Below are 26,160 nucleotides of genomic sequence, written 5' to 3'. Positions count from 1 at the left end.
AGACGAAGTCTTAAATGGTTTAAAGACATTACGCTCCTCATTTTCCCCTGGCCCTGACGGTGTTCCAACCTATATTTTAAAATCTTGTGCTAGAGAATTATACTTACCATTGACTAAGATATTTAATTACTCTTTGAAAATAGGTTATTTTCCAAGCTTCTGGAGATCGAGTTTTGTTATTCCACTTCATAAATCAGGCAATAGACGTTTCATAGATAACTATAGGTGTATTGCTAAGTTAAGTGTCATTCCTAAACTTTTCGAACTCTTAGTCTCACGTCGGATGTCACATTTTATAAAAAGCATATTATCACCTTTTCAGCATGGTTTTATGAAAGGCAGATCTACTACTTCTAATCTTTTAGAATTTGTGTGCCATGTCCACAACGGATTTATAAATAAACAACAAACTGACGCTATTTATACAGACTTCAGTAAAGCCTTTGATACCGTAGTGCATAAGCTTTTGCTATATAAACTCGATACTATGGGTTTTCCGACAGTTCTGTTAGGCTGTATTTCATCATACTTGGAGGGTCGTACCCAAAAAGTCATTTTCAATGATTCATTTTCAAAAAATATTGTTGTTTTTTCTGGCGTACCTCAGGGTAGTCATTTGGGCCCTTTACTTTTTGTTTTGTATCTTAATGATCTCCCGGATCACATTCGATTCTCTAAAATACTAATGTATGCTGATGATGTGAAGCTTTACATGCATATAAATTCCCTTGACGATTCGACTTTCTTACAGTACGATTTACATTCCCTTGTGAACTGGTGCAGTGCCAACGGTATGTCCCTTAATCTTAAGAAATGCAAAAAATTTTCCTTGTCACGATCTCAGCCAATACATTCTAACTACTTTATTGGTTCATACAAATTAGGAAATGTTGATTCCTTTACTGACCTCGGTGTTATTCTAGATCCTAAACTACGTTTTCATTTACATATTGACTCATGTGTTAATAAAGCCAAGTCTTTACTAGGTTTCATAAAACGCTGGTCTAAAGAGTTCGATGATCCATATGTCACCAAAAGATTATTTGTAAGTTTAGTTCGCCCAATATTAGAGTACGGATGTATTCTGTGGAGTCCTTTTTATAAATGCTACTCAGATAAAATCGAATCAGTTCAAGTTCAATTCCTGATTTTTGCTCTACGGGGTCTTAACTGGAACCCGACAGAATTACTTCCACCTTATGAAAATCGTTTACTGTTGATTGATCTCCCAACACTTGAAAGGAGGCGGTTTATGCTAAGAGCGTTATTTATTATCAAATTATCACGCGGTTTGATTGATTCTCATTTTTTAACTGGGGAAGTTACTTATAATATTCCTTCTCGTAGAACTCGTCATTTCGAACCTTTAAAGTTATCTCTCGCAAGAACTAATTTCGCAATCAGTAACCCATTGAGATCTTTATGTGTAATTTACAATAGTCTATCTAATAGTATTTGTTTAAGTAATTCGTTGAACTCTATTAAAAGATCTATTCTCCACATGTGATTGTATATGTTCACTTACCTATTTTTTTTTTTATTTTAAAAGCTCATTTTTGCGGCACCTGATCTACATCTCCCTTTGCGGAACCAGTAGACCCAGCCTTTGAGCACTAGTTGTCAGAATCTTTATGTTCATTTTAACGGCACCTAGTCTACAATTCCCTCTGCGGAAACAATAGACACCAGCCTTTGAACAGTAGTCTTTGTTTAACACATTTTTTTTTCACTGTTATTTGTTTATATTTGTTATATTTGTTAGAAATGTTTATGTTTTGCTCTAATTCCTTCTATAGTGTATTTTTACCTATTACTTTGCCGGCTGATGTACTAGACTGTAGCTGGCACCACTAACTCACAACTAACCCACCATTCCCGGTCTTTGGTGTGTACGCGCTCCCTACGTATGGGGAGGTCGCCCCCTCGGTCGGCAGGGGTGGGAGTGAGAGGCGTGGGAACGAACGAAAAAAAAAAGAAACCTTGCACTTGGATATTTTTCATGCGGAAAGTAAAATATTTTTGACATTCCTAGATCATGTTCAAAATTCCAAACAATCAAAAAAATAGATGATAAAACACGATTAGATGAGAAAGTACTAGAAGTTTTTGTTTACAGATTGTTGTTCAAGAAAAAAAAAAACAAAGTATATGTATTCTTGATCAGCTTGAAATTCTAGCTCGATATAGTGATGTCCGACCGTATGCCTTTTGTAATCACGTTATCTTTCAAACGAATTGAGATAGGAGTCTTGAATTGTGCACACATTTGCATTTTGTAAAGTTCGTAAATTGGTCATGTCAGTTACCATTTTCATTTAGCGTCCATGTAACCGTACCTCCCGATATTCGCTATTTTGACGATATAAGCCACATTTTCAAATGTATTAGCATTCGGCACTTAGAGTTTGTAACGGATTCCGCCTCCTGTGTATTGTACATATGGGTTCATGTTTTCTTATAGCCCCCTATATAACTTTTAGCTGTAACATTGTTTAAAATCCGGTACTTAGTGTTTGTAACGTGTTCCACATTCTGTAGCAAAACATTGTCTGCATAGCTCCGCGTTTTCTTATATCCCCCATACAACTATAACTCCGTTATTCAGTATTTTTGGAATATAAAACACATTTTAAAATGGACACATTGACAAGCACTCCATCAGGAAACCGGTAACATCTTTACTGCACTTTTAAGATATTTTACCAACTAATTTTTATAAGTTTCTTTACCTAATGGTAGAGTTTGTTAATAGTTCGTCCCAGTCGCGTTTTACCTTCTTAATTCTAAAGTGTTTTGAGAGATCATTGTACCAACACGATAAAAATTATGCTGATACTAAATCATTAATATGTTGATAATGGGATGTTTGGCATTTTCCTTTGAAATTTTCGGTCAGTTTAATAACGTTGAGCTGTACTAAAATAATCCCAGAGATATCATGAAGTCGTAGTGTAGAGTAGTGTCATTGCAAGTTATATCATGAGATTTTGCTAATGATGACCAAACTGCTACACCGTAAAACATTAAAGGTTGGGAAATTCCTTTGAATATTAGTTTCTTATTTTCAATACTACAGACTTTCTATTTATAAATGGATACATACGTCGGATTTGCTTAGTAATTATGTCCACAATGTACGCAAAGTGGTTCTTGAAATTTATTCTAGTGTCAAGTATTATATCCAAGTACTTGACGTTGGTTTTCGAATTTTATTGTGATTATTAAACAGGATTGGCCTCTGTAGAACAAGACGTGATTAACGTTTTTCGTGAAATATATAGCTTCTCTTTTATCTGTATTAAAATATGTTTTGAAAACTCATTGAATCAGCAGCTATGTTCATGCATCTACTTGTATCATTTTAGCATGAGTTCAAAATAAATGTTGTTTTTTTAAAATTTGTCATTCGATTCTCATTTACGTACCGGTATACGTAAAGCCAGTCATAAGGGTTTAGCGAAACCCAAAATAACTCGACTTTGAATCATTGCATTTATGGTATTGATTGCCTTGCCCATGGCTTAATAAGAAAGGTTGCTCAATTTCAAAGAAAATAACTCGACTTTGAATCATTGCATTTATGGTATTGATTTACGATTGCCTTGCCCATGGCTTAATAAGAAAGGTTGCTCAATTTCAAAGAAACTACAAAAATGCAACTCTGTGCTGGAGTCTAGAGCACACTACAATTAATTAAAGGATAAGTACTACTGGCCAACATTCATAAAAGTCCTTAAAGAATAAGCTAGAAATTGCGAAATTTGTCACAAAAACAAGTACATAATGATTCCAATGGGCGAAGCGCCAATAAAGGGAAGGAGAGGATGATAATTCTGGCAACTCTGTTTCGATTACAAGTGTTTTTGTGTCGTCTCCAAAACTAAATTTATAAAAAATAAATTTGCCCGGTTAATTGTGCATTTTTGAGCGTTTTTAGTGTTAATTTTATTAAATATATAAAAAAATATTTGAAGAAAGTGAAGTTTTTGATTAAATTTGTGTTTTAAAGTGTTTTTCGCAAATTCTAATATTTGTTTTTATTCATTCACATAGTTTATTTTCATTTTTGTTTGCTTTGTTCTTCGAAGCTTTGTTTTTGTTTTACTTTGACGTTTGTGCTTTACTCGTCTTGTGTTACGTCCTACTAAATTTCGTTCTTCCTGAGCATACTTTCAGGCGCTTATTTAATTACTAAAAACATTACCGTTCACACAGTTCTACTTTAAACTCTGTCGTTTACACCTAAAGCTAATAACATTTCTATTTGTAACTGTTGATAATGGCTTGCTCTTATAAGGATTGCAATATTAAAAACGTTACTGAACGTCTTATCACGTGTTATTTATGTGATAACTATATGCATTTGAAATGCGCTGGTTTTAATGGCAGACAATTCGACTTTATCACTGATAAATCTAAAGGACTCCGCTGGTCTTGTCTGGATTGTAGGGATTTAGAGATAAATTTCCATCGTCTTTTTAAGGACACTAAAGCTGAAATTCTAAACCTTAAAAAAAGCTTTAACTCTGTATCACAAAATTTCGATAGAATTGAAAAAATGGTTAATACCTTTGAATTTTTAGATGTTTCTCCTAAAAGGAAAAAGTCCGCTAGCGTTGTTAGTACGCTTGGTTCCACTAATTCAGACCCTGATAACTTAATAAGTTTAAATTCTCCTACTGTGGTTAACCCCCCTACTGAGAACTATACTCAATGCAGTAGTGACTCACTTCCGGCTGTTCCTGCACCGAACGTTAGTTCTTGCACTGAAGGGAAAAAAAACCTCATCAACGTCATTTGCAAAAAAAACTCCCAACCCACCTACTATCGTAGTAAATGATACACATTTAAACCCTACAGTTGATCTAAATGAAGACATTAATCAACCGCTTTCTAATCAGTTAATTGTTGTTGCGCCTCGTAAAACTGTATTTTTATCTAGGCTGCACCCAAATACTTCAACTAATGCTATTCGTAGTTATGTGAAATCTAAAATAACCGATCTGTCAGACAACGACATAAATGTATTCAAATTTAGTTCCTCTCAACGACGTGAAATTTCCTCTTTTAAAATAAATGTGCCTCACAAAATAGTAAATACTATTGTCAGTAACTCGTTTTGGTCTGATGGTGCCTTAGTAAAGGAATTTGTTTTCAGAGAACGTACAAAAACCCCTAGATCTGTGAATATTCCAACAGTATCAAAAAACTAAATGATGTCATATCTATACTATATCAGAATGTAAGAGGTCTTAACACTAAATTGAGTAATGTTTTTCTTAAAAGTGTTTACTGTGAACATAAAATAATTGTTTTTACTGAAACTTGGCTCAAACCTGATATTCTTGATACAGAAATATTTCCCGATAATTATCTAATTTTCAGAAAGGACAGGTTGAATAAAAAAGGTGGTGGGGTTCTGATTGCAGTCCACCACTCGATTCCTTCGGAAGCTGTCGATATTTTTGTCGACCCAAATAATGAATTTGTTTGTGCAAAGCTAATAGTCTTTGGTAATACAATATATATAACCTGCTCTTATATTACACCCAATTCAGGGGTTGAAACTTACTTAAATCACGCTGATCTTATTGGAAAAGTTTCCTCTTTGCTAACAGATAACTCTACTTTGATTTGCATGGGTGATTTTAATCTTCCTAATGTTTCTTGGGTCTCGGGTGATAATAAATTAGATTATGTACCCTCTACTTACCCAGTTGTACTCGACGCTTTTTGGGATAAGATTTATGAACTTTGTTTATACCAAGTAAATTTTATACTCAATGGTAAGGAACGACTCCTAGATTTAATTTTCTCATCTTCCCTAAATATTTCGCTTTGTAGAAGTCCTCCATTTGTAATTCCTGAGGATACATATCATCCAACGCTCCTTTTAAACCTTGAATTAAGGAACACTCTGTCCAATATTACTGTTATTAAAACTTTATCTAGTAGGCGAAATTTTGCGAAGGCTAATATACCCCTACTACGCTCTCTCTTATCAGGTTCTATGTGGTGCATCAATGGCGACATTGATTCACGTGTTTTTAAATTTTATGAACAGCTCTAGCTAGCTCCTCTAGCTAGCTCCGTACCAATGGCAAAACCATTAGTTGACCAAGGCCCTGCTTGGTTTACACCTACACTAAGACGTCTACGAAATATTAAAAATAGACTTTTCAAAAATTTCAAAAAATCTAACACTGCCGTAAATTATTCAAAATATTCCATGGCAAGAAATAGATATAATTCGGAAAACTCCAAATGTTATTCTCAGCATTTAGCCCAAATGCGGCAGAATTTATTAAACAATCCTAAGAATTTCTTTAAATTTGTAAACTCCAAAAAGAGAGCTCAGAAATTTCCCTCCAGCATGAAACTTGGTAGTAAAGAGTCTTCAGACAATCTTGAAATTGCAAATTTATTTGCTGACTTTTTTCAGTCATCCTATACCCAGGGCACATCTAGAGGCCCTTGCGAAATTCATACCACTTCATTGAATCACTTTCCCTGCATTATCTTAACCGAAGACGAAGTCTTAAATGGTTTAAAGACATTACGCTCCTCATTTTCCCCTGGCCCTGACGGTGTTCCAACCTATATTTTAAAATCTTGTGCTAGAGAATTATACTTACCATTGACTAAGATATTTAATTACTTTTTGAAAATAGGTTATTTTCCAAGCTTCTGGAGATCGAGTTTTGTTATTCCACTTCATAAATCAGGCAATAGACGTTTCATAGATAACTATAGGTGTATTGCTAAGTTAAGTGCCATTCCTAAACTTTTCGAACTCTTAGTCTCACGTCGGATGTCACATTTTATAAAAAGCATATTATCACCTTTTCAGCATGGTGCATAAGCATAGTGCATAAGCTTTTGCTATATAAACTCGATACTATGGGTTTTCCGACAGCTCTGTTAGGCTGTATTTCATCATACTTGGAGGGTCGTACCCAAAAAGTCATTTTCAATGATTCATTTTCAAAAAATATTGTTGTTTTTTCTGGCGTACCTCAGGGTAGTCATTTGGGCCCTTTACTTTTTGTTTTGTATCTTAATGATCTCCCGGATCACATTCGATTCTCTAAAATACTAATGTATGCTGATGATGTGAAGCTTTACATGCATGTAAATTCCCTTGACGATTCGACTTTCTTACAGTACGATTTACATTCCCTTGTGAACTGGTGCAGTGCCAACGGTATGTCCCTTAATCTTAAGAAATGCAAAAAATTTTCCTTGTCACGATCTCAGCCAATACATTCTAACTACTTTATTGGTTCATACAAATTAGAAAATGTTGATTCCTTTACTGACCTCGGTGTTATTCTAGATCCTAAACTACGTTTTCATTTACATATTGACTCATGTGTTAATAAAGCCAAGTCTTTACTAGGTTTCATAAAACGCTGGTCTAAAGAGTTCGATGATCCATATGTCACCAAAAGATTATTTGTAAGTTTAGTTCGCCCAATATTAGAGTACGGATGTATTCTGTGGAGTCCTTTTTATAAATGCTACTCAGATAAAATCGAATCAGTTCAAGTTCAATTCCTGATTTTTGCTCTACGGGGTCTTAACTGGAACCCGACAGAATTACTTCCACCTTATGAAAATCGTTTACTGTTGATTGATCTCCCAACACTTGAAAGGAGGCGGTTTATGCTAAGAGCGTTATTTATTATCAAATTATCACGCGGTTTGATTGATTCTCATTTTTTAACTGGGGAAGTTACTTATAATATTCCTTCTCGTAGAACTCGTCATTTCGAACCTTTAAAGTTATCTCTCGCAAGAACTAATTTCGCAATCAGTAACCCATTGAGATCTTTATGTGTAATTTACCATAGTCTATCTAATAGTATTTGTTTAAGTAATTCGTTGAACTCTATTAAAAGATCTATTCTCCACATGTGATTGTATATGTTCACTTACCTATTTTTTTTTATTTTAAAAGCTCATTTTTGCGGCACCTGATCTACATCTCCCTTTGCGGAACCAGTAGACCCAGCCTTTGAGCACTAGTTGTCAGAATCTTTATGTTCATTTTAACGGCACCTAGTCTACAATTCCCTCTGCGGAAACAATAGACACCAGCCTTTGAACAGTAGTCTTTGTTTAACACATTTTTTTTCACTGTTATTTGTTTATATTTGTTATATTTGTTATAAATGTTTATGTTTTGCTCTAATTCCTTCTATAGTGTATTTTTACCTATTACTTTGCCGGCTGATGTACTAGACTGTAGCTGGCACCACTAACTCACAACTAACCCACCATTCCCGGTCTTTGGTGTGTACGCGCTCCCTACGTATGGGGAGGTCGCCCCCTCGGTCGGCAGGGGTGGGAGTGAGAGGCGTGGGAACGAACGAAAAAAAAAGAAACCTTGCACTTGGATATTTTTCATGCGGAAAGTAAAATATTTTTAACATTCCTAGATCATGTTCAAAATTCCAAACAATCAAAAAAATAGATGATAAAACACGATTAGATGAGAAAGTACTAGAAGTTTTTGTTTACAGATTGTTGTTCAAGAAAAAAAAAACAAAGTATATGTATTCTTGATCAGCTTGAAATTCTAGCTCGATATAGTGACGTCCGACCGTATGCCTTTTGTAATCACGTTATCTTTCAAACGAATTGAGATAGGAGTCTTGAATTGTGCACACATTTGCATTTTGTAAAGTTCGTAAATTGGTCATGTCAGTTACCATTTTCATTTAGCGTCCATGTAACCGTACCTCCCGATATTCGCTATTTTGACGATATAAGCCACATTTTCAAATGTATTAGCATTCGGCACTTAGAGTTTGTAACGGATTCCGCCTCCTGTGTATTGTACATATGGGTTCATGTTTTCTTATAGCCCCCTATATAACTTTTAGCTGTAACATTGTTTAAAATCCGGTACTTAGTGTTTGTAACGTGTTCCACATTCTGTAGCAAAACATTGTCTGCATAGCTCCGCGTTTTCTTATATCCTCCATACAACTATAACTCCGTTATTCAGTATTTTTGGAATATAAAACACATTTTAAAATGGACACATTGACAAGCACTCCATCAGGAAAACGGTAACATCTTTACTGCACTTTTAAGATATTTTACCAACTAATTTTTATAAGTTTCTTTACCTAATGGTAGAGTTTGTTAATAGTTCGTCCCAGTCGCGTTTTACCTTCTTAATTCTAAAGTGTTTTGAGAGATCATTGTACCAACAGCTGTGTTGATGCCGTTACCTTCTGAAAAAAAATTTTTTTTTTTGATTTTGTTAACACGATAAAAATTATGCTGATACTAAATCATTAATATGTTGATAATGGGATGTTTGGCATTTTCCTTTGAAATTTTCGGTCAGTTTAATAACGTTGAGCTGTACTAAAATAATCCCAGAGATATCATGAAGTCGTAGTGTAGAGTAGTGTCATTGCAAGTTATATCATGAGATTTTGCTAATGATGACCAAACTGCTACTCCGTAAAACATTAAAGGTTGGGAAATTCCTTTGAATATTAGTTTCTTATTTTCAATACTACAGACTTTCTATTTATAAATGGATACATACGTCGGATTTGCTTATTAATTATGTCCACAATGTACGCAAAGTGGTTCTTGAAATTTATTCTAGTGTCAAGTATTATATCCAAGTACTTGACGTTGGTTTTAGAATTTTATTGTGATTATTAAACAGGATTGGCCTCTGTAGAACAAGACGTGATTAACGTTTTTCGTGAAATATATAGCTTCTCTTTTATCTGTATTAAAATATGTTTTGAAAACTCATTGAATCAGCAGCTATGTTCATGCATCTACTTGTATCATTTTAGCATGAGTTCAAAATAAATGTTGTTTTTTTAAAATTTGTCATTCGATTCTCATTTACGTACCGGTATACGTAAAGCCAGTCATAAGGGTTTAGCGAAACCCAAAATAACTCGACTTTGAATCATTGCATTTATGGTATTGATTGCCTTGCCCATGGCTTAATAAGAAAGGTTGCTCAATTTCAAAGAAAATAACTCGACTTTGAATCATTGCATTTATGGTATTGATTTACGATTGCCTTGCCCATGGCTTAATAAGAAAGGTTGCTCAATTTCAAAGAAACTACAAAAATGCAACTCTGTGCTGGAGTCTTATAGTGTCAAATAGATTTTTAAATGTGCAACAGTTGGTTTTGTTTATTTTTCATTTGTTAACAAAATTCTTATAATGGGAAAACCCGCGAAACAAGAATGGAATCTTAGCGTTATTCCACAAGATGGAATCTAAAATAGTAGGACAATAAAATTTCATCCCAAAATTGTTGTCCATTAACGTCGAAAGTATGAATTTATTTTGCAACCAAGAGAACAGAGTAAGGGCACCAAAAGAATAAAATTATATTTAGGGGGTTGCTTTGTTCTACCTTCTGTAATTGTGCCATGGTCTTGCCCTGATTTATACTAATATAATTTACTGGCGAGAATTTTAACCGTTCTTTTTTAACATTCCCCTTTTGTTGATACAAGGTAATTGTAGCAATTATTGTCTTGTCATTTTTTAATTTGTATTTTTACGTATAAACAAAGTTAATATACCCTCCTTTCCAAGGTGGAGGGTATAAAAAGGGAGTTGCCAGAAAATTGCTAGAACGGGCAATTTTTTCCATTCCCCTTACCCCTCACCAAAAACAAAAATTGTGCCAGAAAACTTGCCAACAAATTCGGATCTTTTTAAAACTGGACAAAAATTATTGCTACGAATAAATGGACAAAATTTACAGATTTTGTAGCGAAATTGATCTTTAGAGATATATAGAACATGATTGTGAAAAGAAACTATGAACTTTCATTCAATTTTCGCGTTTTATACCCTCCACCACACTGCGGAGGGTATATTAACTTTGTCATTCCGTTTGTAACTCCTCGATATACTCATGTCAGACCCAACAAAGTATATATATATATTCTAGATCAGCGTAAAATTCTAAGGGAGTTTAAGTTCGTAAATGGGTCATGTAGGTCCACGTTTTCATATAACGGTACCTGAAATTGTTTGAGATGTCGTTTTTAAGTTCGTATTGGATACTACAGCTTATGACAGAAAATTGTCTGTACAGATCCACGTCTTCGTATAGCCCCCCTACAACCGGTACCTCCCAATATTCGGTATTTTGACGATTTTAGCGTCATTATTTACCGGAGTAGTAGCTTAATGGGAACTACAGTCTGTGACAGAAAATTGTCTATGCAGGTCCAGGTCTTCGAAGTTAGTAATAGATGCTACAGCCTGTGACAGAAAATTGTCTATGCAGCTCCACCTCTTCGTATAGCCCCCATATAATGGTACCTCTCAATATACGGTATTTTGATAATTGTAGCTACCAAAAATACCTATGTAGGATCACGTCGTATAGACCCCAATATAACGGCTATATTCGGAACTTTTAACGGATTTTATGTTTTTAAAATTTCCAAATTCGTTCCAAATGGTGGAGGGTATTCAAAGCTCGGCCTGCCCGAATTTACTGCTTTTTAACTTGTTTATTTATATTAAAAATCAATGCAGCAAGTTGTTTTGTTTATTTAATTGTTTTGATAGTAATTTTGACATTGCAAGCCCTACAGCTTTTATATGTTTTCTTATAAGACGGAGGTTCTATGATGTGCATTGTTCAACAATTTTAACGAATTTGAATAATTTTTCGTTCAAAAATTTCAATTTCAAAAATGGTTTGACAGATCATTGTACCAGCAGCTGTGTCGATGCGATTACCTGTACTCTTCTAACATACAATAAAATGTTTTCTATTGTACAATTAAAAAGACCAACCTATTGTCGTGCATTACTATGGCAACACATCCAAACACGATGATCACCTGACAGTCTGTGAACTTCATTGGTTGCAAACGAATTATTTTGTGGATTTTGTTTTTCCGAGTTTTGTACCTTATTTTTTCGAGCATTGTGTTAATTCTTTTAACTTGACTATTATCGAGAACAAAAATTGATCGAATTTTGAATAATTCATGTTTGAATCCCAGAAGAAACTATAAATGTTCAAGTTGCTGGGCGGATTTTTGTAAAAGTCCAGGTTGTTTATAACTCTTTTTTTAACATCAAAACATTTCTGTTCGATTATTCGTGAAATCGTTTGCGCAAACACAAGTGTCTTTTTATATGCAAATTTTATGTAAGCATCAATAACTTCTACTGTATGAAAGAAATAACGAATAAAACAAAAATTAACAATTGTCTTGCGCTACGACGAAATTAAAGGGATCATAATCTAAAGGTAAACATTTGATTTGAAAATATGTGTCTTGCTGTATTAGCGAGCTCTTACAATTCACATATGATTGGCCGATAGTAACGAATGTAAACGGAGATTATTTTAGAATTTCTATCTACATAGCCAACCAAATGTTCGATTGCAAGGATAGTGTTCAATCGTCGGTACAAATGATATGGTTTGCCATTGGCACTTGCACTCCTTTTTGCAAAAAATGGCAAGCAAAACTCCAATCATTTTTACACCTTCTACCATGGATGTTAGGGTATATTAAATTTGTCACACCGTTAATAGCACCTCTAAATATTCCAGCATTATCTACAATTAGGGACAAAGGAACAACTCTAGTTTAGCAAACTCTTAGATTTTTTCGAAATTTTTTCCAGAGGTAGGTATTTTTACCCTGATCCCGGGAAACTATTTTTTTCTTGGGGGACGGACCCGGGACCCCAGATTTTTGACCCAAAAGTCCGGGATCAAGACCCCGCCTGGACCCGGATCCACTTAACCGATATAGACAATATGGGTATCGATTGTGGAATTATGGAAATACCTATCCAACAAGTGGCCCCATGAAGGGGTAAGTTGTCATGGTTCGGAAGTTATAGTCAAATTATCGATTTTTTGGACCCGGATTTTTTATGAAACCCCCAAAACGTCAAAAAGGGCCCATTATGGGGGTCAACAAAATTGTTTCCAAATTATAGCTGACACTCTTACCTTTCCAAAATGCTACAATTTGTGCTAATACCTTTTTCGGTTCCAGAGATATGGGTCTTTCCATCCGCATAACCCGATTCTAACCAGTTCATTAAAATTATGTTTTTAATAAAAAAAGTGTTTATTCCGCGTAGCAGTCGTCGGAATAACAAAAGTTTTCTAAATTTGGCACTTTTTGTAAATAGCCGGCCTTCGGCCGGGGCTTGAGGTTTTCACCTATGGGTATGTCCGACCCCGGCTAACGCGAACAAAAGATTCATAATTTCGGCACTCTTTGTAAATAGCCGGCCTTCGGCCGGGGCTTGAGATTTTCTCCTCTGGGTATGTCCTACACCGGCTAACGCGAACCAAAGTTTTCTAAATTGGATACCTTTTGTAAGTAGCCGGCCTTCGGCCGGGGCTTGAGATTTTCTCCTCTGGGTATGTCCTAAACCGGCTAACGCGAACCAAAGTTTTCTAAATTTGACACTTTTTGTATATAGCCGGCCTTCGGCCGGAGCTTGAGATTTTCTCCTCTGGGTATGTCCCACACCGGCTAACGCGAACCAATGTTTTCTAAATTTGACACTTTTTGGAAATAGCCGGCCTTCGGCCGGGGCTTGAGATTTTCTCCTCTGGGTATGTCCCACACCGGCTAACGCGAACCAAAGTTTTCTAAATTGGATACCTTTTGTAAGTAGCCGGCCTTCGGCCGGGGCTTGAGATTTTCTCCTCTGGGTATGTCCTACACCGGCTAACGCGAATCAAAGATTTCTGAATTTCATTCTTACGCAAAATATACCTTTTTTATTGAAAACATAATTTTAATGAACTGGTTAGAATCGGGTTATGCGGATGGAAAGACCCATATCTCTGGACTCAGTAAAGGTATTAGCACAAATTGAACCTTTTTGGAAAGGTAGAAGTGTCAGCTATAATTTGGCATCAATTTTGTTGTCCCCCATAATGGACCATTTTTTAACTTTTTGGGGGTTTTATAAAAAATCCGGGTCCAAAAAATCGATAATTTGACTATAACTTCCGAACCGTAAGATCTTACCCCATCATGTGACCACTTGTTGGATAGGTATTTTCATAAGCTTTCCAACGATACCCATATTGTCTATATCGGGTAAGTGGATCCGGGTCTAGTAGGGGTCTCGAACCCGGACTTTCGGGTCAAAAATCTGGGGTCCCGGGTCCGTCCCCCAAGAAAAAAATAGTTTCCCGGGATCATGGTTAAAATACCTACCACTGAAAAAATTTTCGAAAAAATTGAAGAGTTTTTACTAAACTAGAGTTAAGCCGGGACAAATTTTTATGTAAAATAATGTGTATAGACCACTAACCAGATTCTGCCTCTACATCTATATATAGAAAGTCAGCTAATCTGATGGCTTGGAGCCGATGATCCTGGGGACAGAGTTTGGTAGTTTGGGAGGGCAATTAAAAAGGTGCAACGTATCATAATGCCGCCCTATATCACCCACTGCGCCGACGTTCTGCACATCTTCATCAACATGCGTCTTATATGAATTGGAACTCCGTGAATGTAGTTGAGCTACTACTACCCTAATTTGTCTTGACAGTCGACATTCTTCAGCCGCAATAGACTACATCGACTGTTATGGTTGACTGCACCAGCATGAATGCTGTTCAAAACTGGCTCATAGGCACCCTGATCTATAGGCTCTTTTATGTCTTCGACAAGTTCTCACGCAGGTCCTTCCGGTGGGGCATACTGTCCACCATATGATGATTTGTTGCAGGTACTACAACAAAAGCATATTATGACTATCCGAAGATATTAATGTTGCAATTCATTAAATTGAGATTTCCTCCACTAATATGTATATTACCTTTATAGCTTTGTAATTCCGAAGATTTTGACTTTAAAGTCGAATTCCGGCTACTTACAAAAATTATATTTAGAAAAACTATGGACCGCGTAGCCGGTGTCGGACATATCCCAGATGAGAAAATCTCAAGCCCCGGCTAAAGGCCGGCTACTTACAAAAATCTTAATGTTTTTAAAAACTATGGATAGCGTAGCCGGTGTTGGACATTCTTTAGAGGAGAAAATTTCAAGCCCCGGCCGAAGGCCGGCTAATTACCAAATGTACAATGTTTAGAAAAACTAAGGATCGCGTAGCCGGTGTTGGATATACCCCAGAGGAGATCATCTCAAGCCCAAATTCTGTCATAGGAGGTAGAACCTGTTACAAACTCTTGGTATGAATATTCCCATAAGAAAAAGTGGACCTATACAGACAATGACAATGATTTGCTACAAAAGGTAGAACCAGTAACAAGCTCTAAGTACCGAATTTTAGATAGCTCTGTTAGAAAATGTGATCTAAATACTCAAAATACAGAATATCGGGAGATACTGTCATATGGGGGGTATAAGAAAATATGAACCTACACTTGTGGCCAAAACTAAAGTAACTAAAATCGCAAAGACAATAAATGTTCTGTAAATTTTGCAAAAACAAACAAACAGCTTTAAATGAGGAACTTTATTGACTTAAAAAAAAAAAAAAAAACTAAAAATAAAAATACAACAATAATTTTGAATGAAAAATAATATATGGAGAACTAAAATGATCCAAATTTTGCTTGGTCAAAACTAAAGAAACTTTTTGATTTTTTATTTTAAAATAACATTTTGGCTAGTAGTCGATAGCATAACCATTATTTTTGTTAGCAGCTGCACACCTGCGAGGCATTGAATCTATAACACGCTCGTTTGATCATTGGATATGCTTTCCCAGGCACCCTGAATTCTTTGGAAAATGTTAGTTTGATATTTCTGTCTACGATACTCCAAAGGTTTTCTATTGGGTTTAGGTCAGGTGATTGTGCCGACCATGACAAAACACCGATTTTTGACTTCCGCAACCAATCTTTGATAAGTTTAGATGCATGTTTGGGATCATTGTCATGCTGAAACACCCAAATAAGCCGAATATTTTCCAACACATTTTTGTAAACAAACCGATCCATAACTTCAGACCAGCCGCCACTACTCTTCTACGCACTGATCTCGAGCTTATATCCAATGATAGCTCTATCACCAATTCAGTTGAACTCTTAAATGGTTGTTTTTTTATATTTCTCTCACGATTTGTTGATCAGTACGGTCTGAAGTTTTTCTCGGCCTTCATCCGTTTTACACTGTTACTACTGATCCAGTTTCATAAAACCGACTTAGTATAAGCGAAATCATAGAAATATTTCTGGGAAATAATTTTTTGCTTGCTTGTTTTCATAGTCACTGGTAATTTGCTGTTTTATTCATGTACTGTATTTGCATCTAGAAATTTTTTAGGTAGTACTTAAAAAAAAACATTCTCATTTTCGTTTTTTTAAAGTTACGGGGCATTCATTCTCCTTGCAATTTCAGTTGCTTTAGTTTTGGCCACCAGTGTATATAGAGCAGGATGTAAAGTCCGTATGTAGGATGTATAGCAGGATGTAGAATCCGTTGCAAACTCTAAGTAACGGATTTTCAACAATACTGTTAGCGTGATTACAACCGACAGAAAGACATACGGACGGACATCACTAAATCTTAAAATTTTACGCTGATGAAGAATATATATACTTTGGTGGGACTAACATGAGTATTTCGAGGAGTTACAAACGGAATGACAAATATCCCCTTCATAGTATGGTGGAGTTTATATTGAAGTTCAAATTCATATTAGTCTTGTAAAATTATGTATTCTTGTAATTGTGGGCAGAGATCTGACATTCACTAAATCGAAAAAAGTTTTCAACTTTTAATTACGAAAAAAACGCTGAAAACCCTATTTGTTGGTATCTTTATAAATTGTATAGTATTGCTTTATTGCTTTAATAATCATAATTAAAAAACAAACCGTTTTTATTAAAAAAATATGTCTGGGCATTTACTTTTTACTAATGACACATAGCGCAATCGAAAAAAACAGGTGCCGTTGGTTTCTTTGCCCTTTTTTGTTGATAATTGCTTCCTTGTTTTTATTTTTTGACGGAACACATTTGTATGACACAGTCCAACATCTTCATTTATTGATAGTTGCATGTTATGTCGACGGGCTTTAGTCTGGGCCATCTTATGAGACATCGAGCATATATGCGTTTGATCAAACAGGCATAACATGACGAGCGTTTTCGATCCATGGTATAAATAAAGAGATATGAAGAAATAACTTAATATAAAAATATGCTTATATTAGCTTGGACTATCTTAGCTTGGCTAATCTTTGTGTAATATTGCGCAAAGAAATCATGTTTTAATCTTTTAGTTAACATTTTTGCCTGTGAGGGTTCTTCAGCACGAACGAGAGAATGCATATTCTTTCAAATTTCAAAGGGCCGTAACCATGGCACAATTACTGAAGGTAGAACAAAGCTATCCCCTGAAAACATTTTTTTCCTTTTGGTGACCCTATTCTGTCAAAACATATACACAGTTTGTATATGTGTGTGCATTGTTTTGAATAAAAAAGAAAATAATTTGAATTTATTTTAAACTTGGAGACAATAGAAATGCATATTTTTTACTTATCGGGAAAACAAAATGTATAATTTTGAGATAAAATAATATTGTCCTACTCTCTTGGATTCAATATTGTGGAGAAACCCCCAAAAAATGCCATTCAAATTTTGTGGGGTTTCCCAATATAATAATTTTTCGTAAACATTTTAAATAAACAAAAACAATTGTTGCCTATTTAAGATGTTTATTTGACACAATGAGACTCAAGTGATGATTAAGCCTTGAGCCAAGTTGTGATTAAGCCTAACTATTTTGCAATAACAAAATAGTTGCGACATCCAAAATAATTAAATTGTAATGTTATTAACAGAACTCTGTTACAAGTTAAGATAAAAATAAGTACTTTTAAAATTTTGTACTAACTTTTTTTAACAAAAATCATAAAAAAATACGATTAACGAAAAATTCAATTGCCATCAATTCAAATTCAATATTATTGTTCATTATTCGAAAACCAAAAGGATACCTGGTGATAAGGTAATACCACCAAATAAAAGGTCTCCTTAGGTCTTCCAAAATATCAAAACTACGTTTCCTGGGGATAAGTTAACACCACCCAACGGGCTATCAAAATGTAAAAAGTCGATACTCAAAACAAATTTCCCATATCGAAAAATGTTCGACTTTTTGAAAGTGTGTATGTATAAGACTGTTATTGTTGAATATAATGATTTAGTTTCTTTAAGGAAACATTTTAAAATGGAAATATTACAATTTAGAACAATTGTGTATGAATTGTTTATAATAATTTCATGTATAAAAATAAGAAAAAAATCGTCGATCCGGAGTTGAACCCGCAGTGCGGAGTGCGTAGGAGATGTTAACCAACACGGTCATCGCACCACTGCAAAGATTTATGTTTAAATTTGTAAACTCTACAAACAACATCAATGAACAGGAAATCACTATTTTGTTTTTATGAAATTCAAAATAAAGTGACGGTGCGTGGCATTCCATTTAATAAAACCTTCAAATAGCATGTAAATCCAATAAACTACATGTATGTACTCCAATAAACTACTAAATAGTCAAGGTATTAACATATATTTATATACGATATACAACGTTTTCATTTATATTCATAGTTGACTTTAGGAGTTTCAAAACATTTATTTTAATTTCATAAATAATTTAAAGGTTTATTAATTTACATGATTATAGTTCGGACTTGAGGATTTCTCAAATTTAAAGTTTATTATTTTTTTTATAAATCATCAGAGAACAAGTTTTGAGTATATTTTTTAATAATAGAAATTGTTAAAAACGTTAGACTGTATTGTCGTTTGAAAAAAAGTTAACAAAAAGTAAAAAAGTTTCCACAAAATATTAAAAGTATGGAGAAACTCTCACTTTGTAGGCATGTCTTTATATTTTTCTTGTCATATGTATAGGTATGGAAATATATGATTTTTCACAAGTCTGCCAAGAAGAAAATATTAGCCAAAAATATTTTTATAATTTCCATTTTCTCGCACTCTGCAATCCAGGTTCGAGACCTGCTTCGACGAAACTCTTTCGATTTATATCAAACGCATATTCTACCTTTTAAATATGTGATTGCTTTGGTGTTTTAAATTTATTCTAATAAAATTACCCAATTATCCCTTCATCTAATTACTTTTATGTAACAAAAAGAAAATACAAAAACTAATTTGATTATTTTTTTTTTTATTAAATTAAAAAAAAATCAGTTCAATGCTGGTAGCTCATAATCTTTATAATACTAATAAATGTATTGAATTAAAAATGTGGGTTTTTATAATCTTTAGATTATTTTTAAATCCGATTCTAAAAATAATGGTTTTGCCGTTCCTAAATTTAATAAGAACCATGGCCCATTATATTATTAAATTCTAATAATATCTCATCATCTAATAACTTGTTTTACCAAAATTGACAGTAAATTTCAATTTTAACATTTTTTTCATTCAAATTGTGTTAAATAATTCAATTAAAAGTAAATTGTTAAAAATCCTGTTATTTTGAAATTAATATTTAATGCTAACGAAAAAAAGTAAATATGATTATTTATTTTTTAATAAAAATTAAGTGTAGATATGCAAGGTACTTAAGTAAAACATTTTCCTGTTCAAGTCCTGCTTCAAATAAAATCTTTCGATTATTTTTCAAATGTAAATTTTTAAACTTATGTGCGCGGTGATGAATTGTTTTTTATAAGAGAGTTAAGTTGTAATGTTATTAACTGAGCTCTGTTAATAAGTTAACCGTATTGGAAAATTGTTCGAAAATTATAATACCTGAGGATAAGGTAATACCACCCAATGAAAGGTCTGCCTAGTGGCTTCCAAAATAAAGAAACTACGATGCCTGGGGATGCTTTGAATGGTAATTAATTAATCTACCCGAGGCTGTTGGCTTTTGGTACCAATCTAATAGCAACTTTTTTCCTTCTCTTTGTACTAAGCTATCTAGATATGGTAACTGATTATTCAATTCACTCTCCATCGTAAACCGTAGTTGTTTGTTGTACATATTCGACGTCTTAAGTGTATTTTCCACTTCCTCCTTTTTTACGATGCAAAAAATGTCGTCCACATATTTTGTCAAGAATCTTGTTTTCGATAGTCAATTTGTTCATAGTTTCGTCAAGAAGTTTCTCCATTATTATGTCAGCAATGATTGGTGAAATATGTGAGCCCATCGGCATGCCTTTTTGTTGTTCATATATCTTATCCTTATATGCGAAATATCTAGCGTCCTTAATACATGTTGTCAAAATGTCAATAAAAAGATCCATTGGTATATGTGTATTAAAGGCCTGCACAAGACGAATTGTATGAATTATGCTTTTTTCGACACACTGACTTTGTCTACTCAATCATGCGCTATGTATTTGATAGGCAATGACAACCAACAACATCCCCCATTTTGATTCATGTGTGCCATTGTCTAAGGTTCGATCGTGGCATGGCTGACTCGAATATTTGCATGGTGTTCTCCATAAATGCAGGGTGTCAACGATGACATCGAACCGTGTCATCGTAAAATTGTGTGTCATTTGTGTACGTGTGCTTAAATTGAGAGAGTGTGTGTGTGTTACTTTCGACGGTGAGGGGTGTTTTTGTGTGTGCTGTAATTTTGAAGTAACAAACACCGCGTAAATATAAAATTGAGTTCAATAACAAAATGTGCATAGACATCAATAAATGAATAGAAAAACAAGTAAAAAAGCTGTAAGTTCGGCCGGGCCGAACTTTTAATACCCTCCACCATTTGGTACAAATTTGGCAATTTCCAAAAAAAAAAAATAAAATAAATAAATAAATAAAATTAAAAAAAATCCTTTAAAAATTCTGTTAAAATCTTAAAAATACCGAATGTCTATACGACGACGTATACCTGCATAGGCAACTTTTGTCATAAGTTATTACAACATTTAAATGCGAAACTTGAAGAAAAATTTGTTTGTAATGTAGCTAAAATCATCAAAATACCGAATATAGGGGGTACCGTTGTATGGGGGCTATACGAAGACGTGGACCTGCACAGACAATTTTCTGGCATGGGCTGAAGTATCCATTACGAATTTCAAATGCGAAATTTAAAACAATCCTGGTAAATAATGTCGCTAAAATCATCAAAATACTGAATATCGGGGGGTACGGTATATGGGGCCTATACGAAGACGTGGACCTACATGGTCCATTTTCTGTTTTCTGCTGCAGTATCTATTACGAACTTCAAATACCAAATTTGGAACGGTTCCGTTAAATAATCTCGCTAAAATCATCAAAATACCGAATATCGGGGGAGGTACGGTATATGGGGGCTATAGGAAGACGTGGACCTACATGGCTCATTTTTTGACTTAGGATGTAGTATCCATTACGAACTTCAAATACCAAATTTGGAACGGTTCCGTTAAATAATGTCGCTAAAATCATCAAAATACTGAATATCGGGGGAGGTACGGTATATGGGGGCTATAGGAAGACGTGGACCTACATGGCTCATTTTTTGACTTAGGATGTAGTATCCATTACGAACTTCAAATATCAAATTTGGAACGGTTCCGTTAAATAATGTCGCTAAAATCATCAAAATACTGAATATCGGGGGAGGTACGGTATATGGGGGCTATACGAAGACGTGGACCTGCACAGACAATTTTCTGGCATGGGCTGAAGTATCCATTACGAACTTCAAATGCGAAATTTAAAACAATCCCGGTAAATAATGTCGCTAAAATCATCAAAATACTGAATATCGGGGGGTACGGTATATGGGGCCTATAAGAAGACGTGGACCTACATGGTCCATTTTCTGTTTTCTGCTGCAGTATCTATTACGAACTTCAAATACCAAATTTGAAACAATTCTGGTGAATAATGTCGCTAAAATCATCAAAATACCGAATATCGAGAGTTACCGTTATATGGGGGCTATATGAAAACTTAGACCTACATAACCCATTTACGAACTTAACCTGCCTACTGGCAAAATATACATGTGTGCAAAATGTTAGCCTTCTATCTCAATTTGTTCGAAAGATAGCGTGATTACAACAGACAGACAGACAGACAGACAGACGGACAGACAGACAGACAGACACACAGACAGACAGACGGACATGGCTAAATCGTCTTAGAATTTTACGCTGATCAAGAATATATATACTTTGTTGGGTCTGACGTGAGTATTTCGAGGAGTTACAAACGGAATGACAAAATTAATATACCCTCCATAGTATGGTGGAGGGTATAAAAATGAAATATATATTGAACAATCCCAATTTATTAGTGACTATCATAAAACGTTGGTCATAAAAAAGAGGTAAATATTGTTTGCCTATTTTCTACCTACATAAAGGGTTCTTTTATAATTAAAGTTTGTGGACAGAAAATTTTTCAGGGGATTATTGTTTTTTAATAAGGATTAACATTTTAGATTTTTTTCGTCAATAACCACGAAATGTGAACATTTTGTGTGGACCAATTAGAAGTACCTTTAATATTTGAGTATTCGTCAAGAAATATCGGAAAAGCAGGTAGCGATTGCGCTTTGCCTTCATCACGTGTGTGTCTTTTTCGTTGACAATTGTTTCATAATTGTTGTTGTTTTTATACCCTCCACCATGGGTAGGAGGGTATATTAACTTTGTCATTCCGTTTGTAACACCTCTAAATATTCGTCGTAGACCCCATAAAGTATATATATTCATAATCAGCATAAAATTCTAAGACGATTTAGCGATGTCCGTCTGTCTGTCTGTCCGTCTGTCTGTCTGTCTGTCTGTCTGTCCGTCTGTCTGTCTGTCTGTCTGTTGAAATCACGATAGAGCCCACATTATTTGACGTAGACCTTTGAAATTTGGCACAAGTGTGTGTATTGTCCCTAGGATGGTTGGTATTGAAAATGAGATATATCGGTCCACGTTCTGGTATAGTCCCCATATAACGGTACCTCCCGATATTCGGTATTTTGATGATTTATGCCACATTTTTTCACGGATTTATCTGAAAATTGGTATTTGTAAGTCATGACGGGTCCCTGAGCGTGTGGCAAAACATTGCATGTATAGGTCCACGTTTTGGTATAGCCCCCATATAACGGTACCTACCGATATTCGGTATTTTGATGATTTATGCCACATTTTTTCACGGATTTGTCTGAAAATTGGTATTTGTAGGTCACAACGGGTCCCTGAGCGTGTGGCAAAACATTGCATGTATAGGTCCACGTTCTGGTATAGTCCCCATATAACGGTACCTCCCGATATTCGGTATTTTGATGATTTATGCCACATTTTTTCACTGATTTGTGTAAAAGTTGGTGTTTGTGGGTCATAATGGGTCCTAGTTCGTGTGGCGAAACATTGTAATTATAGGTGCACGTGTTGGTGTAGCCCCTATATAACGGTACCTCCCGATATTCGGCATTTTAATGTTTTTTGCCACATTTCTTCTAATGTTCTTTTACCCTGGGGTGGAGGGTATTAAAAGTTTGGCCCGGCCGAACTTAATGTTTTTTTACTTTTTTATACAACATTTTTGTATGACACACTATTCAACATTCCCTTTTATTGGTCATTACGTATTATGAAGATGGGTTTGAGTCTGACCGACATGACGAGACATCGAGCATTTGGTTGGATGTCACGTACTGTTATGCGTTTGATCAAACAGGACACAACATGACGAGAGTTTTCTCTCCATGACATAAACAGAGAAAATTGTCACATTTGCAACCCTTTAATGTGTATGTTCCTTTACAATAGACCAACTATCTTTAATAGCACTAATAGCCAAGTTTACTGGAATGCTTGGGAACAAGGAAACCACGTCAAATGAAATTAAAATTTCGTCATCTTCAATATGTTGGTTATTAATCCTGGATTTGAAGTCTATTGCATCTTTAATGTTGTATTTTGAATCAACTGTCAATACTTTTAGGATTTTTTGATCTATATCTAGATAACTCATAAGTCGGCGAATTTGTAAATAAACATATTGGTCGTAGTGGTGTTCCCTCCTTATGGATTTTGGGCAATCCATATATCTTTGGTGGTATTGACGTTATATTTATTAAGTTATATTTCACTTTCTCGTCAATTAGTTTTAACTCAAATAATTTTGGAACTAATTTATTGTTTTTCTCTTGTAGTCCTGTTGTCGGGTCTTTTCTTACACGTTTGTAAGTACACATGTCCATTAAAATTGCGTTCATTTTTGAATCATATTCTGTTTTTGACATGGCAACAGTTTTTCCACCCTTGTCTGCATTTAATATTAATAATTCTTTATTTTGTTTCAAAAATTTTGCCGTTTGGTCCACTGTGTTTAGAACAAACCGATCTCTTTTCCCTAATGTCGTTTTCCTTGTGTGGTCATTTATCAGAGTAATAAAATTTATTCTCGCATTCTCTTGTTGTTCTCTGTTATTCAACGTTTGAATTCACTCTTCTCCCTCAGCGATAATATCAAACAAAGGGAACGTCGTTTTTGTTGTTGGCAAAGAGAACCTCGGCCCAAGAGACAGCAACCATTCAACATTGTTGGGTATGTCAGTATCTGTTTTATTTACGAACCATTCCTTGTTGTGTTGTATGTTTAGTTGACAGTGTTGTTGTTGTTTTAATGCGTCTAGTTTGTTGGTATGTATAGATTTCTGTTTTGTGCTTTGAGAGTGAGATTCTCACTTTCTGTGAGTAATATTAAGTCGTCTGCATCTAATTGGTCCCTGAGTTGAGCTTTAATGTTTGTAAGAGTATTTCTCGTAATGTTGGCTTGCTTATGTTTCTGCTGTATTAATAGTTTAAGTACTTTTGTGTGGAAGTTATAGGTGATTGTGTCTAACGATGTTTTTACATTTGTTGGTATTTGTTTATATGTTCTAAATAATTCAAAAACATTCTTTGTGGTGTTGGAAATAAAATTTGGAATTATACCTGCACTTAATGAGGAATATTGCTGTTGATGTTAAGCGTGCTGACTGCCTGTTACTTTTTGAATATTGTTTGATGACATTTTTAGTTTCTTCGTTATATTTTTATTTTATATTTTTATAGACATTCATGTTGAGTATTGTTGTTATTATCGGCGTGCCTTCCGTGTTATTAATTTGTATAGTTATTGTTGACCTTTGATCAATATATTTTCTTCTGGTTTTTCGTTTGGCTCGAGGTCAGAATTTAAAAAAACGGACGAAGTTGTTTTTTTTATATATTAATTTATTTGTCCGATATTTCGACTATCTTCGATACATTTAGTATAAATAAATAAAACAAAACACTATAACGATAATTACATTGAATTTTAACTCTTCTGTTTTTAAGTTCTCTGATGCAGCTTTTCCATACTTTCCTTTTTACTCGAATTTTCCAACTAATTTTTCTTATGCTTTTCGATGACATTTCTATAAATTTGAGCACAATGTTCCGTGTCAGTTTTGTAGTTCATTCGTTTATTAGGAGGTACATTTATAATATGTAGCATTTCTAGCATGTACCTACGTTTGTAGTTATTTTCTTGTGCCAAGATGTCGACATCTTTGAAATTGGGCGTATGTCCTTCTTGTTGGCAATGGACAGCAAGGGCAGTTTTTTGCTCTATGGGTTTAGTTTTTGTCTTTTGTCCGATTTATGAGAGCTAATACGAGTTTTTAATTTAGATTTTGTTGTCCCAACATATGCCTTCTGACATACTTTTAATTGTTATGTGGAGCTCTACTAAATTAGCAAAGTGGTGTAGGGTATCATAAAATCGGCCCCGCCCGACTTTAGGACTTTCTTTACTGGTTTGAAATTGTATATGTACAAAGCTGTTGTTATTGAAGATAATGATTTAGTTTTTTAAGAAAAATTTTTGATATGGAAATATTACAATTATAAAAATATGTATTAATTTTTACATATATAAAAATAAGAAAAAAATTCTTTGATCCGGAATTGAACCCGCATATTTAAGGTACTTAATTGAGTAACACATTTTCCTGTATTAGTACCTATCCATTTTTAAATTCATAGGTACAGTTACATTTGTATTGAAATTATTCAATATATTTCTAGTATATTTATAATCTTACATATAACATTTATAATATACTTGCTGAACCCGTTGCCCTTCGCTCTTCTTTTGAGTTTGTATGCATTCAAAATGTTATATTTTATATATAAGAA

The 26,160-nt window shown here is 34.4% G+C and overlaps 1 protein-coding gene across 8 annotated transcripts in view; it reads left to right on the top strand.

The window, feature by feature from the left end:
- The first annotated feature begins 11,856 nt into the window (after positions 1-11,856).
- LOC101901307 (myeloid differentiation primary response protein MyD88) overlaps positions 11,857-26,160 on the top strand; it is a 136,293-nt gene continuing 121,989 nt past the window's right edge. For 3 of the 8 annotated variants that reach the window (XM_059127104.1, XM_059127124.1, XM_059127097.1), the window contains exon 1: positions 11,858-12,280. The gene's annotated coding sequence lies outside the window, so the exon portion shown is untranslated. Of the gene's footprint in view, positions 12,281-24,146; positions 24,177-26,160 lie in introns of all 8 variants that reach the window. The other 5 variants (XM_059127120.1, XM_059127119.1, XM_059127108.1 and 2 more) reach the window with 4 other exon arrangements.

The sequence above is a fragment of the Musca domestica genome, unplaced genomic scaffold (genome assembly GCF_030504385.1).
Source record: "Musca domestica strain aabys unplaced genomic scaffold, Musca_domestica.polishedcontigs.V.1.1 10, whole genome shotgun sequence".
In the NCBI taxonomy this organism is placed as follows: Eukaryota; Metazoa; Arthropoda; class Insecta; order Diptera; family Muscidae; genus Musca; species Musca domestica.
This window is presented reverse-complemented; position numbering and strand designations above follow the sequence as displayed.